Genomic DNA, 12,982 nt, shown 5'->3' with positions numbered 1-12,982 from the left:
AAATTAGTATTTCCTTCAATTATGAATGGAGATAACAAACCAAGTAGTATTAGCAGTACCTGTGATCTTGTCACCAATAGAAATCACAGGTATTTTCCTATTAGATGACAGTTGTGGATATCTTAAAATATTATTTTTACTCATTTACCACCTCAAAATTATGGTGGTCTTTAGGCCTGCCACTAGATCTTATTATTTAATAGATTTAATACAAAGCACATATATTGCTATGTTACACTTTAAAAAATATCTTGAAAATTGTATTTTAATGTAATTGGTTTCCTTTGAATTTCTGTGTATATCTGTCATGCATTTAAAAACATTCTGAGAAGAGTGCATATATGAAAAAGTTAAGAACTCTGCTTTTTGAGTATTCTCTTGGCTTTCATTCTTTTTGTTTTTTAATTTAAAAGCTTTTTAAAAATTGAAGTATAATTGATTTACAATGTTGTGTTAGTTTCAGGTGTACAGCAAGTTTTCATTCTTGTTGAATGAGCCTAAAGAGGGTCCCTGAAGTGAGTCGTAAGACCTGTGAGGTTCTTATAGTTTTATTATTTTATTTTTCCAGAGACCCTTCCTCCCTTAACTTTCATACCTTTTCACTATTCTGTTCTTGTCTCACTGACCCTCTTTCTGTTTCTTTTCACTCTCCTGACCTTACTGTGGGTGTCTTTTTCCATTTCTATGGGGAGTTTATCCTTTAGCATGTCATTGATCACCAACCATATTTAGGTGGAGAACTCCAAATCTCCCCTAGTCCAGATTATCCACCCTCTCCCAAGTTTCCTAACTCCACTTGCCTCTGGGACACCTCTACTTGGTTTACCAGTGGTATCTGGAACTGAACATATTAAAAACTAAAATTCCTCTCTAAATATGCATGTTGTCCCACTTTGCCTGAATGACCATCTTATCTGTCCCCCTGGTTTTGCAACCTTAGAATTATTTTAAAATTTAAGCTAATTAAATTCAAAAAATGGGAATCTTTGTGAATGGTACTAAAATCAAAGGACACAAAAGGATATACAGTGAAATGTAAGTCTTCCTCCCACCGGGTCGCCTCACCTCCCCTCCTAGGAAGAAACCACTGTTTTCAGCTCTTAGAGTGATTTTTGATTCTTTCTTATTTTGTCTATATCTCAAGTCCTTCCTTGCCTGTGAGATGTGTGCCCTTCCCTCTCCAGGCCCTAGTGACCTTATATCTGGTTGACTTTATATATAAATATTTGTATGTGTATATTTTATACACCTATATAAAATCTCCCTCTGTGGCCTTCCGGCCTCGAGTTTTCATCACATTGCTTCCTGGATGAAGAACCTACAAGGGTGAGGGGCCGGGGTTGGGGGTGATGGGTAAGAGGATCTCAAGGGGACTTAGGTAGGGGGTTCGGAGTGGCAGACTCGTGGGAAGCTCTCAGGATTCCTATTTCTATTCCTTCCACCTGAGGCCCCTTTCCAGTCCTCTCATCCAAATGTCTCTCATTTCCAAGAGCCGAGACAGAGACAGAGAGATACCCAGAGACAGAGACGCCGAGGCACCAGCATCCCTCTCCGCTTGTCCCGCCCCACCGCTCTGACGGACATCCTCCACAAGCCAATGGCGCTCCCGATGTTCCCCGGAAGGGCCAATGAGAGACATAGGAGGGCGGAAGATTCCCCGCCCCCACTTCTAGGCTTGGTTGAGCCGTGCAGGTAGGTCCGGGGCCGGGGGAGCCGCCGTTGGCACTGGTGCCCGAGGGGTGGGGGCACGAGTCGTTAGGGGTGATGGTGGGGAAGGGTAGGCGGCCCCGACCGCGGGAACCCGGGGGGGCTGCTCGGCCGGGAGGCGGGGGGCCGACGGGCCCGGGGAGCGGGCGCCGCCGAGGGCCCTGGAAGCGGCTGGGCTGGGGGAGCGGGGACGCGTGTGTGGGGCACAGGGACCCTCGCCCCGCGCCCACCCGCAGGCCTGGGCCCCAGGTTGCGGGCAGAGGGGCTGGGGGCCTGTTGCTCTGGGAGCGGGCTGGGCCCGGCCCGGGGCCGGGGGCGCCGAGCAGAGCCCGGGGCGCCAGGCCGAGCCGAGGTGGGACGGACCGACGCGGAGAGGAAGGGAAGCTGCATCCCTCGGGCCGCCCCCTCCTAAAGCGAGCCGGGGCAACGGCCGCAGGCGCCCCTGCCATGAGCCCACTCTCCCTTTCGCCCCCTCCCTAACAATGGGTTTGGGGCAGAAGGAGTCCCCCCACTGTGGGAAGGGGGGTCGGTTTGGGACTGGGGTCCAGGGTGGGGGGAGGGGTGGGAACTCGGGCTCTCCCCTTTCTCTTCGCCCCTTGGCTTTTGCGGTAGGGATCATGGAGGGGCTCTTAAGCCCTTCCGAGACTTGGGTCAAGAGTCAAAATCCCTCCTACCTTACCCCCCACCAAAAAAAAATCCGACGAGCGGTAAGGAAAGTGATGCCAAGTCTTCGAAGCCGAAGTGACAAACGCATAGGAAGAACATCCACTCCAGAGGTTTTAATTTTTTCTTAAAAATGAGGGTACTGTATATTCTTTGAATTTTTTGAAATTTATTTTACAGAGGTGGGTGCTGTTATTTTTGTCCCTACTGGGGCAAGCCTCCATTTTAAGCGAAGCAGTAACTGGTTAAGCTGGAATTTTCATTCAGGCCTAGGACGTGGGCAAGGATCCTACAAGAGGTCATTTAATCCATCCTCCTACCTCCGGACAAACTTGCTTCCCTCTCATCCTCAAAATTAAGTTGTTTGGTTTGCTTTTAAAGAACTCTAGGAAAGAAGAGTCTTATTTGTTTGTAGCACTTTAGTCAAGAATGGATTTTACTTTTCATGTAGAATGGGCTCTGCAACTTAAACTCAAGAAAATTTAGGGCAATCAGAATGATCAGAGAGGTTTTAATTTATTAAATAAAACTAAACGTGACAAGGGGCTTTTTTAGGTGATCAGTTAACAAATCATTTTTTAATAGTGTTTATGAAGTACCCTGGATAATAATTTTTTATCTGGGAAAAATGGTTTTGGCATTCTAATTATTTGATAAACAATTTTATATTATCTAAAATGTGTTATATATTTAATCCAATTTTATGGAAAAATATATTTCTACCTACATATGGAGATACCTATACCACACACATTTGTCATTTTCCAAAGGGGATGGTATTTTCTACATCTCTTTAAGATGGTGAGGCAAACAGTACTTCAAATCTCTGTCCAGATAGCTTAAACTATTTGCTTATTCTTTTTGATTATTTTTAGTCTAAATGCAAGTCCTCTCTTTCAGATACCTTCTTGAAACGAAGGATTTTCCTACCTGCTCATACTTGGTGACTGGGGGATTACTAAGACTACCTTCTCGCTCATTTCTGAGTATTGTCTGAGCTGTTCCTGACACTATGAATGCTACTTGGATGCTTCTTAAGGTAAGATGTGCTTGTATTTTTTTTTTTAAGTTAAAGGCCTCATATTATTTCTTTTTTTTTACAATTGAGGATTTTCTAGTTCTTGAATTTGCAGTTCTTCAACCCTCTTACCCGACATTCCTTTCCCCTGAAAGAAACTGTTGTGTTTGCTTCCTAGGACTGATGAAGTACTCCTTACTTTGTATTGCTACTGTTCTTAATTATTGGTGTTAAAATATTAATGAAGCTCTCAGATTAATTTCCATGAAAATGATGTGTTTATTTTTTAACTTTAAATTATGACAACCCATGTAGTTGTAAAATTCTGTTCCAATCTCAGTAGGATGGATTGGCAATTCAGACAGCCAGGTCTAATTTCAAACAGGTACTTTAGTATCATAGGTGCTAGGGTGTGTCCCACTCTCGCAAATCTGTAGCTGATTCATGTGTTACAAAAGATGTGTCACTAGCCATTTATTTACTCTGAAACTTCATTTAGTATGTTAGAACATTCTAAGACCTGTTAGTTTATGTGTATAGCTCTGTTGGAGAGTTCTCCTGTTATTCCCTGGTCCTTTGCATGCGAATTTACACCATTTTTCTCAACAGGTAGCACTTTGTGCCATGTTTCATCTCACAAGATGCACCTCTTTGGGGGCATTGTGGGCAGATGATCTTTACATGAAAAAGCTCTCAGTGATGTAGTGGTTCTCCAGTCTCTTGGCTACTTCAAGTTCTTGTACATATATGTCTCCATTAGGCCTAAGCAGAGGACAAAGCTTCAGATACACGTAGGGAGGAAAATGGGAGGAAGGATGGGGAAAGATAAGGAGTGATGGAAGCCCCCCACCAGTTTCATGGGGTGGCACAGGTTGCTTCCTTCAGAGCTAAATACTAGTGTAGTTAAGATTGTTGTCTGGTAATCTGTCCTGTGGAATTCCAAATTAATGCAGTGAATAAATCAGATATTAATGCAGTCTGTGTAAACTAAATATTTGGATTGTGGGAAATCTTTAGGTAAATGTAGACTGAGTTCTCATCTTCATTTATGTTCCAGCTGCTGTTGTTGGATGAGGAGTGCTTATATTAGTATAAAGGAAGCCAGAGAGACACAGTTTTTCTAGCCAGTCTTCCTGTATAGTTGGAGGGGTTGCTTGGGAAACCCAGCCAGAAGTCCTGAACCTATAGGAACTGGAGGACCTTGTACAAGAATATTTCTCTTTGGTATTGAGTGTTTAGTGCCATGACCTGGAGGCATTTGTTGTCTTTAGGAAGCAGGCAAGGGGATATCCACAGGTTCTAGTTCCGTAGAAACCCAAGGAACTGGGGATCAATATATTAGATTTTTATTTTACAGTTTTAACTAATGGATTAGATACATAGAGGCCTGCTTTTTAAGGTCTGTATATCTATATATCTATAGATACAGATATCTGTATTTCTCTATATATGATATTTTACCTCTAAATCTCTGAACCTGGGCAAGTTCTACACTAACCCTTGAAGTTGCACCAAAGCCCTCTGGAATGACAGGAATACAGAGTGAAGTCAGTGCTCCATACTGTGTGTTACCACCTGTTAACTACTTAAGAATGTAGTTATGTGACTGCCTTAATTTAACCCTTTGATCAATGGAAGACCTCTTCTGAGTCTAAACAAATTTTTTATTTGCTAACATTTTCCTCTTCCTTTTATGACTTTAAAAAAACTCTTAAAAACTAGTGTTTGATCTGGGCAGGGGAAAAAGGCACTTTTGGGGGGGGGATGGGAAGAGGATAGCATTGAATTTGCAGGATGGAAAATAAAAAAGAGAGAGGAAACTTTATTCTCTTTTTCATTTGTGAATACCTTTAAAATGTTTCTGAAATGTGTTTTCAGATTGCAACTGCTTATTTTTAAGTCAAAAAAAAAGTTAGGCTAATTAAAATGTATACTTTGGAGCCAAGATATTTATTTTCTGTAGTTCTTACACTTTGTTTCTGATTATCTTATTTCAGAATGAACTCTAGTTCTATAAAGCATTACTTAAACATTAGACCTCAGTATGTGCTTATTTCTTTTCCCAGGCTTATAGAAAATAGTGCCAATACTCACCCTTTTCAAGAATCAAAGTACAAAAAGAAACATAAATAACAAAGGAAAAATAACTCCAAACAAAAACTCCTCAATTTAAGGCACTCTTTAAAAAAAAAAAAAAAAATTATTTATTTCGGTTGCGCTGGGTCTTAGTTGTGGCCCTCGGACTCTTAGTTGTGGCATGCATGCAGGATCTAGTTCCCCGACCAGGGATCGAACCTGGGCCCCCTGCATTGGGAGTGAGGAGTCTTATCCACTGGACCACCAGGGAAGTCCCTAAGGCACTCTTGTTAATTAGTTCCCATGGAGTTATTTACCCCTTTCTCTATATCAGGGGTCTGCAGCTCTTTTATTGCTAGCCATGACTAAGCAGTATCAGTGATGTTTGGTGTTTTTATGTACAGTTGTCAGGGTTTAGGGTATGTGTGCGATGGGAGAAGAACAGGGAGGAGGAGGAGGAGGAGAGTTGGGCGAGTTGGAGAAAAGATCAAAGTGAAGATGAGATGGAGAGAAGAGATACAAGGTCTTTGGTGTGTGATATGGTGCCACCATCAGTTGTCTCAGGTAGCTCTCAGGGACTGCTGGTTGCCTGTGTGCTAGTGCCTTGTGTGCTAGACTGAACTATGATGAAAGCAAGTAAAAAGTATTCTTGACAAACAAAAGGACATAATTAAAATATGATTCAATAAGATATGGAAAGATCTCCAAGATAAATGGTTAGGCGATAAAAGCAAGATGCAGAAAAGTGTGTATGATATGTTACCCTTTGTGTTTTTTGAAAAAAAAGAAGGGAGAAAAGAAAATTTGTATTGGCTTGTTGTATATGCATAAAAAACTTCAGAAGAATAAACAAGAAAATGATGACATTGATTACCTGTTAAGTCTAGAAACTGGGCAGGTAGGGGACAGAGTGGGAAGAAGACTTCTTGCTGTATTATATATTTTTTTCACACTTTCCGATGTTTGTATCAAAATCAAAAAATACAAAAAATGTTTAAAAATCTTTCAATCCTTACATCTTTTCTTCTTCTGTGTCTGGAAGTCAGAGAAATGTCAAGGGGCCACAAATGAGAGGGCAGATAGCTCTTGAACAGTGGTTGAAAGGATGCATATACAAAGGGGACTGTAATCTAGGGCACATTTTCTCCTGGGATCTTGAAGAATTTCAAATTTATAGGTTTATATTTCTAGTATTGAATTGCAAGGCAGGCATTAAAAAATTTCACTTGCTCTTAAAGTGTTAGTAAAAAAAAGATTTGCATTGTTTATTCCCTCCAGTTGGCAATTAGATACACTATCACATTCTTGGTTATGTAATGTGGGGCAATTTTAAGAAATTTTAAAATTGGAGGTTCAGGGTCCTCCTTTGTACTGGAAATGAAATTAACATTTACTTCAGAGGATCTTTGTGTATATTATATCTGCGATTTGGCTTAGTGAACTACTACTGTTATTAAAATAATTACTAAACATAATAGCTCCTTATAGCTAGTGGTCATAGTTGGGGGCTCTGCCTGATGTTGGGCAAGTGTCTCATCCTCTTAGAGACTTGGTGTCCTCATCTGTGAAAAGTGTATAATTGTAGTACCTAGATCCTAGGGTAGATTTTGTAAGGACTAAATGAGTTTGTTGATGTGAAGTGCTTAGAATAACACTTGGTATGTACTCAATAAACACAAGCTGCTAATTTACTTCATGACATCTGTTTGCCAGGGCTGCCATAACAAAGTGCCACAAACTAAGTGGCTTAAACAACAGAAATGTATTGTCTCTCAGTTCTGGAGGCTAGAAGTCTGAGGGCAGGGGCATGCTTCATCTGAAGGTGCTGGGGCAGCATCTCTTCCAGGTCTCTCCTCTAGCATCTGGTAGGTCCTTGGCTTGTGGCAGCATAACTCCAGTCTTGTACACACAGTTCTCTCTGTGTATGTGTCTTTTTTGTTCAAAAATTCTCCTTTTTAAAAGGACAGCAGTCATACTGGATTAGGGCCCATCCTAATGAGCTCAATTTAACTTGATTACCTCTGTAGAGACTCTTTCTCCAACTAAGATCACATTCTGAGGTAATAGGGGTTAGGAGTACAAAATATCTTCTTCGTGGGGGACAAAATTCAACCCATGACAACATCCATTAGCCTCGTCAGCCCTATAGACTAACGTTACTCATCATGGGTAGCAGACCGTCAACACCTACACATAGGAAATGAAAATTTTGGTGCAAATTGGTCACATGATTTAAAGAAGTAGATTATTTCTTTAGATGTCTCATGCATTTGTCTTTTTAATTTTTAAAATTAATTTTTATTGAAGTATAGTTGATTTACAATGTTGTGTTGGTTTCTGGTGTACAGCAAAGTGATACATAACTGAATCACTTTTTCAGATGCTTTTCCATTATTGTTTATTACAAGATATTGACTGTAGTTCCCTGTGCTATACAGTAGGACCTTGTTTATCTCATTTGTCTTTAATATATAGAATTTGTTATTGAAGCTTTAGATTTATATAAAATTGAAACTTTAGAAGGTGGTAATATTCTTTTTCTTTTAGCTATCAGTAAAATTCTGATTTGAAAAATTAAGGTCAAGATTACAGTCTGTTCTCCATGTCTCATCCTTTGTGGAAATTGATGAAACCTTGGGATTTCCTTACTGTGTAAGAATTAAGCCCAGGTATCTCTCTCGAGGGGTTGGGGAGCTAAGGATACTCAGTAATGTGGAATTAACACCTTCTCTGTGTGAATAAAGAGATGTTTTATGTTCAGTCAGATGCCATACTTGAAGAAGCCGGCATGGTTATACTCCAGCATTTAGCTTCTTTGGGGGGTTGACAGTATGGGTCATTCCAGAAATAGCAGGACCTTGAGGAAGTTCCTTCTCTGGCCTGACTGATTTGGCCCTCCCTCGGCCTCCATTCCCCTCCTATTTGCCTTTAGGGTAAAGTTCAACCTTTTTGATGTAGCATATAGACTCATGATAATCTGGCTGCTGCTGACCTTTCTGTTTTGTTTTAAAATCTTACCTTTCTCAGATGGCCTGTATGTACCTTTGTTTGATGGTTTCCTCTCCTGAAACTAGTGTTACAACTTTAAAAGTTTACTTGGGTGAAAATTTTTCTGAAAGGTATTATATGCTTTTCTGCTTCTTTAAGAAAGCACTCTGGGGAATTCCCTGGTGGTCCAGTGGTTAGGATTCCTCGCTGTCACTGCGGAGGGCCTGGGTTTGATCCCTGGTTGGGGAACTAAGATCCCACAAGCCACGCGGCCAAATTAAAAAAAAAAAAAAAAAAGTGTTCTGAACAAAATTTTATTTTTTAATAATAATTCAAAATTACGGAAGATCTACACTATGCCCATCACTTATTGTACTGTGCTGAAATGTAACGTGCCTTTGGAGGCCGTAAAATAAACTGTATTCATGGAGTAGTGTGCACGTATTACATACTCTCGGGCTGGTCTTCATTTTCTTTAGTCTGTGATTATCTACTTACCTGATCTCCTACCTTAGTATCTGGCTGTTACTGGCCTTGTTCCAGCCTCCAGAAACTCTCCCCTCTATTTTAATGCCTTCTTTCTGTGGTAGGTTAGGATATCAGCAAACTAAGCTTATATAAATTATTTGCCAAGGAAGAGTAAATAGATCTTTAATGATGGCTGGAGGGACTTTTCTATGGATAAGATAACATGAAGATGACAGCTTTTTGACAGTCCGATAAAAAATGATGTGGTTTTGCCTGTGTGCATTTTATGGAGAGGAAGGGTCCATTGCTTTCATCTGATTTTTACAGTGGTCTGGGACTGCTTTAGATAAATATGTGTTTTGAAATTTCTTTGTTAGTTGTCATCAGAGGCTAGTTCCCAAATTCCTTCTCCTGTCTCTCTATTCTGAAGTGAAGGAGTTCATGATATTGGATAACTGTTTCGACTGTGGTCCGAGAGGCCATTTGACTAGGCCAGAGAGAGTGCTGACCAGGCTGAGGCAGAGCTGGGGAGAGAAGTCAAGCCGTGAGCCGGAGAGCAGCTCTGGGCATTGTTGGCTGGTTTGCTCCAGAGGATGTTGGCTGGTTTGCTCCAGAGGACAATGGGTGTAGCCATAGTAAGTTCTGGAAGCTCAGAGAGTATATTCACGTACTTGACTTGAAGAAATGGAAAAATATTATCTTTTAAAAAAATTATCTTTCATTCTGAATAGTCTAGTGATTTTAGTTTTTGCTAGATTTTTTTCTTGCTTAGAAATCATCTTGTGAAATGTTTGCAATCTAGATCATAATTTAATGAAAGCTAGATAAGAGTGAAAACAGGAGTAAAAGAATCAAATAAAGAATATAAATTAATGTTACAATTCTAAAAGCATCTTTAAAAAATATTATTTATTTATTTGGTTGCACCGGGTCTTAGGTGCTGCAGGTGGGCTCCTTAGGTGCTGCAGGTGGGCTCCTTAGTTGCAGCTTGTGGGTTCCTTAGTTGCGGCTTGCCAGCTCCTTGTTTGTGGCACACGGGCTCCTTAGTTGTGGCATGCACGTGGGATCTAGTTCCCTGACCAGTGATTGAACCTGGGCCCCCTGCATTGGGAGCGCAGAGTCTTATGTACTGCGCCACCAGGGAAGTCCCTCTAAAGGCATCTGACTGTGGGGGCTTCTTCAGAAGTGGAACATCTGCCTTGCTTACAAAGAAAACCTCTTTCCCCCAGTGACTTTGCCTCTTCGGTCATAGAGCACAGATCCTGTCAGGGAAGGGACTCTTCTTGGGCCCAATACTGTCCCTGTATTTGTTTCTTCTTATACTAGGCCACCTCTCTGGTCTCTTGGGCTGCTTTTTTCCTCCTTGTAGGGACCTCTGGCTGTCATTTGTACCTTTTCCCAACCCATTTTCACCCTCCCATTCCCTGTTGGCTCTTGTCCCTCAGCTTATAAACACACTCAAGTCTCTCACTTTACGAACGCAAAACCCTTGAACTGCGACCACTGGTCCCTTTGCCAATGAAGTATTTGTGTAGCTTCTTCCTATGTGTTCCACTGTACCTGCCCTTACAGAGTCATCCCTTTCTGCCCTTATCTTTTGAGGCCTCCTTGAGGTCTTTGACGCCGTGGACCGTTCTCCCCGGCTGTGGTGGTGGTGTCCCTCCTGGCTTCCTGTCATCATTTCTGAAAGGCACTGTAGAGTTGTGATACAGAACATGGACTCTTCAGTGAGTCTCCTAGATTCAGATTTCAGCTCTGCACTTACTGTGTGCCTCTCTGTGCCTCAATTACCTCACCTGAAAAATGAGAAAAATAATTTTTTTTTTTTTTTTCCGATATGCGGGCCTCTCACTGTTGTGGCGTCTCCCGTTGCGGAGCACAGGCTCCGGAGACGCAGGCTTAGCGGCCATGGCTCACGGGCCCAGCCGCTCCACGGCATGTGGGATCCTCCCGGACCGGGGCTTGAAATCGCATCCCCTGCATTAGCAGGCGGACTCTCAACCACTGCGCCACCAGGGAAGCCCGAGAAAAATAATATTAAAAATAATGGTACTTAACATTACAGGACTGTCGTGAGGAAGAAATGAATTAATACATGAAAAGCACATAGATGAGTGCCTGGCACCCAGTACAGTACAGATGATCTGAGCGCTGGCTCTTTCTGTCATCACTGTCATCTCTGGCTGTTCCTTCTCAGTTTTCTGTGCAGACATTTTTTCTCTTTCAGTCAGTGTTTGCCTTGCCTTGGCCTTCTCTCCTCCCAGCCTATGTAGTTCCTGAGTGACATCTTAGATAAGTTTGTGTCTCACTCTGTATGAGTCCCACATCCATATACTGATGATCTGCAAATGTGTTTTTCCCAGTGCTAAATGGTCTCCACATATGACCATATGTTTCCTCCCCATGGCTTACCTGGCTTTCGAGGTGAAGTTCAAACACTTTTGCCAAGCACACAGGCCCTTGGCCCAGATCACTTCCTCTGCTCCTCCCTGAGCTCTCTGCGCTCAGCAGCGTTGAGCTGCTGTTTGTAGTTCCTTCTGTACACCTTGTTGCTCTTTTGCCCCTGAGCCTTCACACAAGCAGTTGCCACTGTTTAAAGTGACCTCCTGCCCTGTTCTAGAAACATACTTGTCCTAATTCTTTAATAACAGTGAGGTGTAGTAACAACAGTTAACTAACGTGGAGAGCTTCCTATGTACCCAGGCTTTGCCTTTGTGTCTGCATCCTTAGCACTTCTGTTGTACAGTGATTGCAGGTTTGCTTCTCCACGCAGCTAGTCTCCAAGTTCTTTGAGAGTAGGGGCTGTGTTCTGTCTTTCATCATCACTGCTTGCAAAGAGATGACATGTAGTAAATGTGTGTTGAATGAATGAATGGTCTGAGCACTGCACTGCCCAACCTGTGAAGTGCATCTTTAAGAGGGTATCAGTGGGAAAGCTGAATTAGTTACATCCATTCGCCAATCCTGGCCTTACCCTTTGGAACTATAGGACCCAATCTGTTTAGTGTGAGCAGCTTTGTAGCTTTGGAATAAGGGTTTACAAAGAGGATTTTGTTTTTTTGTTTTTAAGTCGTTCATTGAATGATGAAGGGTGCATAGGTGTTTTTGTTTTCTTATTTTTGCTTTTAAAAAAGAGAACCAGTGTGCTGACAGCCAGTATCATCTGGCAACTAGAATGTTTAACATTGTTGGAATAAAGTGTAGGGACTTCCCTGGTGGTCCAGTGGTTAGGACTTGGGTACTTTCATTGCTGTGGCCTTGGGTTCATCCCTGGTCAGGGAACTAAGATACTGAAAGCGCCCATGCGGTGCGACCATAAAAAAAAAATAACAGTAATAAAAATAAAGTATAGGGCTTCCCTGGTGGCGCAGTGGTTGAGAGGCCGCCTGCCAATGCAGGGGACACAGGTTCGTGTCCCGGTCCGGGAAGATCCCACATGCTGCGGAGCGGCTGGGCCCGTGAGCCATGGCCGCTGAGCCTGCGCGTCCGGAGCCTGTGCTCCGCAACAGGAGAGGCCATAGCAGTGAGAGGCCCGCGTACCACAAAAAAAAAAAAAAAAAAAAAAAAAAGTATAGAGAAATGCATTTTATGCTTGTAATGTTCCATCCAGGTAGTAATTTGACGGTGAACTGATTATAATTTTAACATTTTTTGTGACACTAATCATTAAACATTAGTGATCAGGTGTCCCCTTTCTCTTTTCCCATCACAGCTCTGTTAAGTATGGGTTTAGACACATAATGTTTTATCTTTTATCACCGTGTATAAATTGTGTTTGTAGCAACGGCCCAGAAAATGGCAAGCTTTTAAGTGTAGTCTACGTGGTACTTTAATCTAGGTCTTGATCATGGTAGTAATTTTTTGGCCAGCAGGGGGAGCCGAAGTCACTGATATGTGACTCCATCTCAGCTGGTTTTCAGTTTGTCAAGGCCCAAAGAAAGTAAAAATGCCTTACTGACAAAGGTCATGATCAGAGTTCACAAAGAAGAGACACAAATGACCAAGAATCATATAAGAAACATTTTTATTCTGATAAGTAATCAAAGGAATTCAGATTAAAAT

General features: G+C 42.0%; 1 protein-coding gene across 2 annotated transcripts in view; it reads left to right on the top strand.

The window, feature by feature from the left end:
* The first annotated feature begins 1,651 nt into the window (after positions 1 to 1,651).
* KANSL1 (KAT8 regulatory NSL complex subunit 1) overlaps positions 1,652 to 12,982 on the top strand; it is a 191,351-nt gene continuing 180,020 nt past the window's right edge. The window contains exons 1-2 of one of the 2 annotated variants that reach the window (XM_067020920.1): positions 1,652 to 1,692; positions 3,271 to 3,409. The gene's annotated coding sequence lies outside the window, so the exon portion shown is untranslated. The remainder of the gene's footprint in view (positions 1,693 to 3,270; positions 3,410 to 12,982) is intronic. The other variant, XM_067020921.1, reaches the window with a different exon arrangement.

Source organism: Kogia breviceps, chromosome 19 (genome assembly GCF_026419965.1).
Source record: "Kogia breviceps isolate mKogBre1 chromosome 19, mKogBre1 haplotype 1, whole genome shotgun sequence".
Taxonomy (NCBI): domain Eukaryota; kingdom Metazoa; phylum Chordata; class Mammalia; order Artiodactyla; family Physeteridae; genus Kogia; species Kogia breviceps.
Note: the sequence above shows the minus strand (reverse complement) of the source record. Positions and strands in the feature narration are given on the sequence as shown.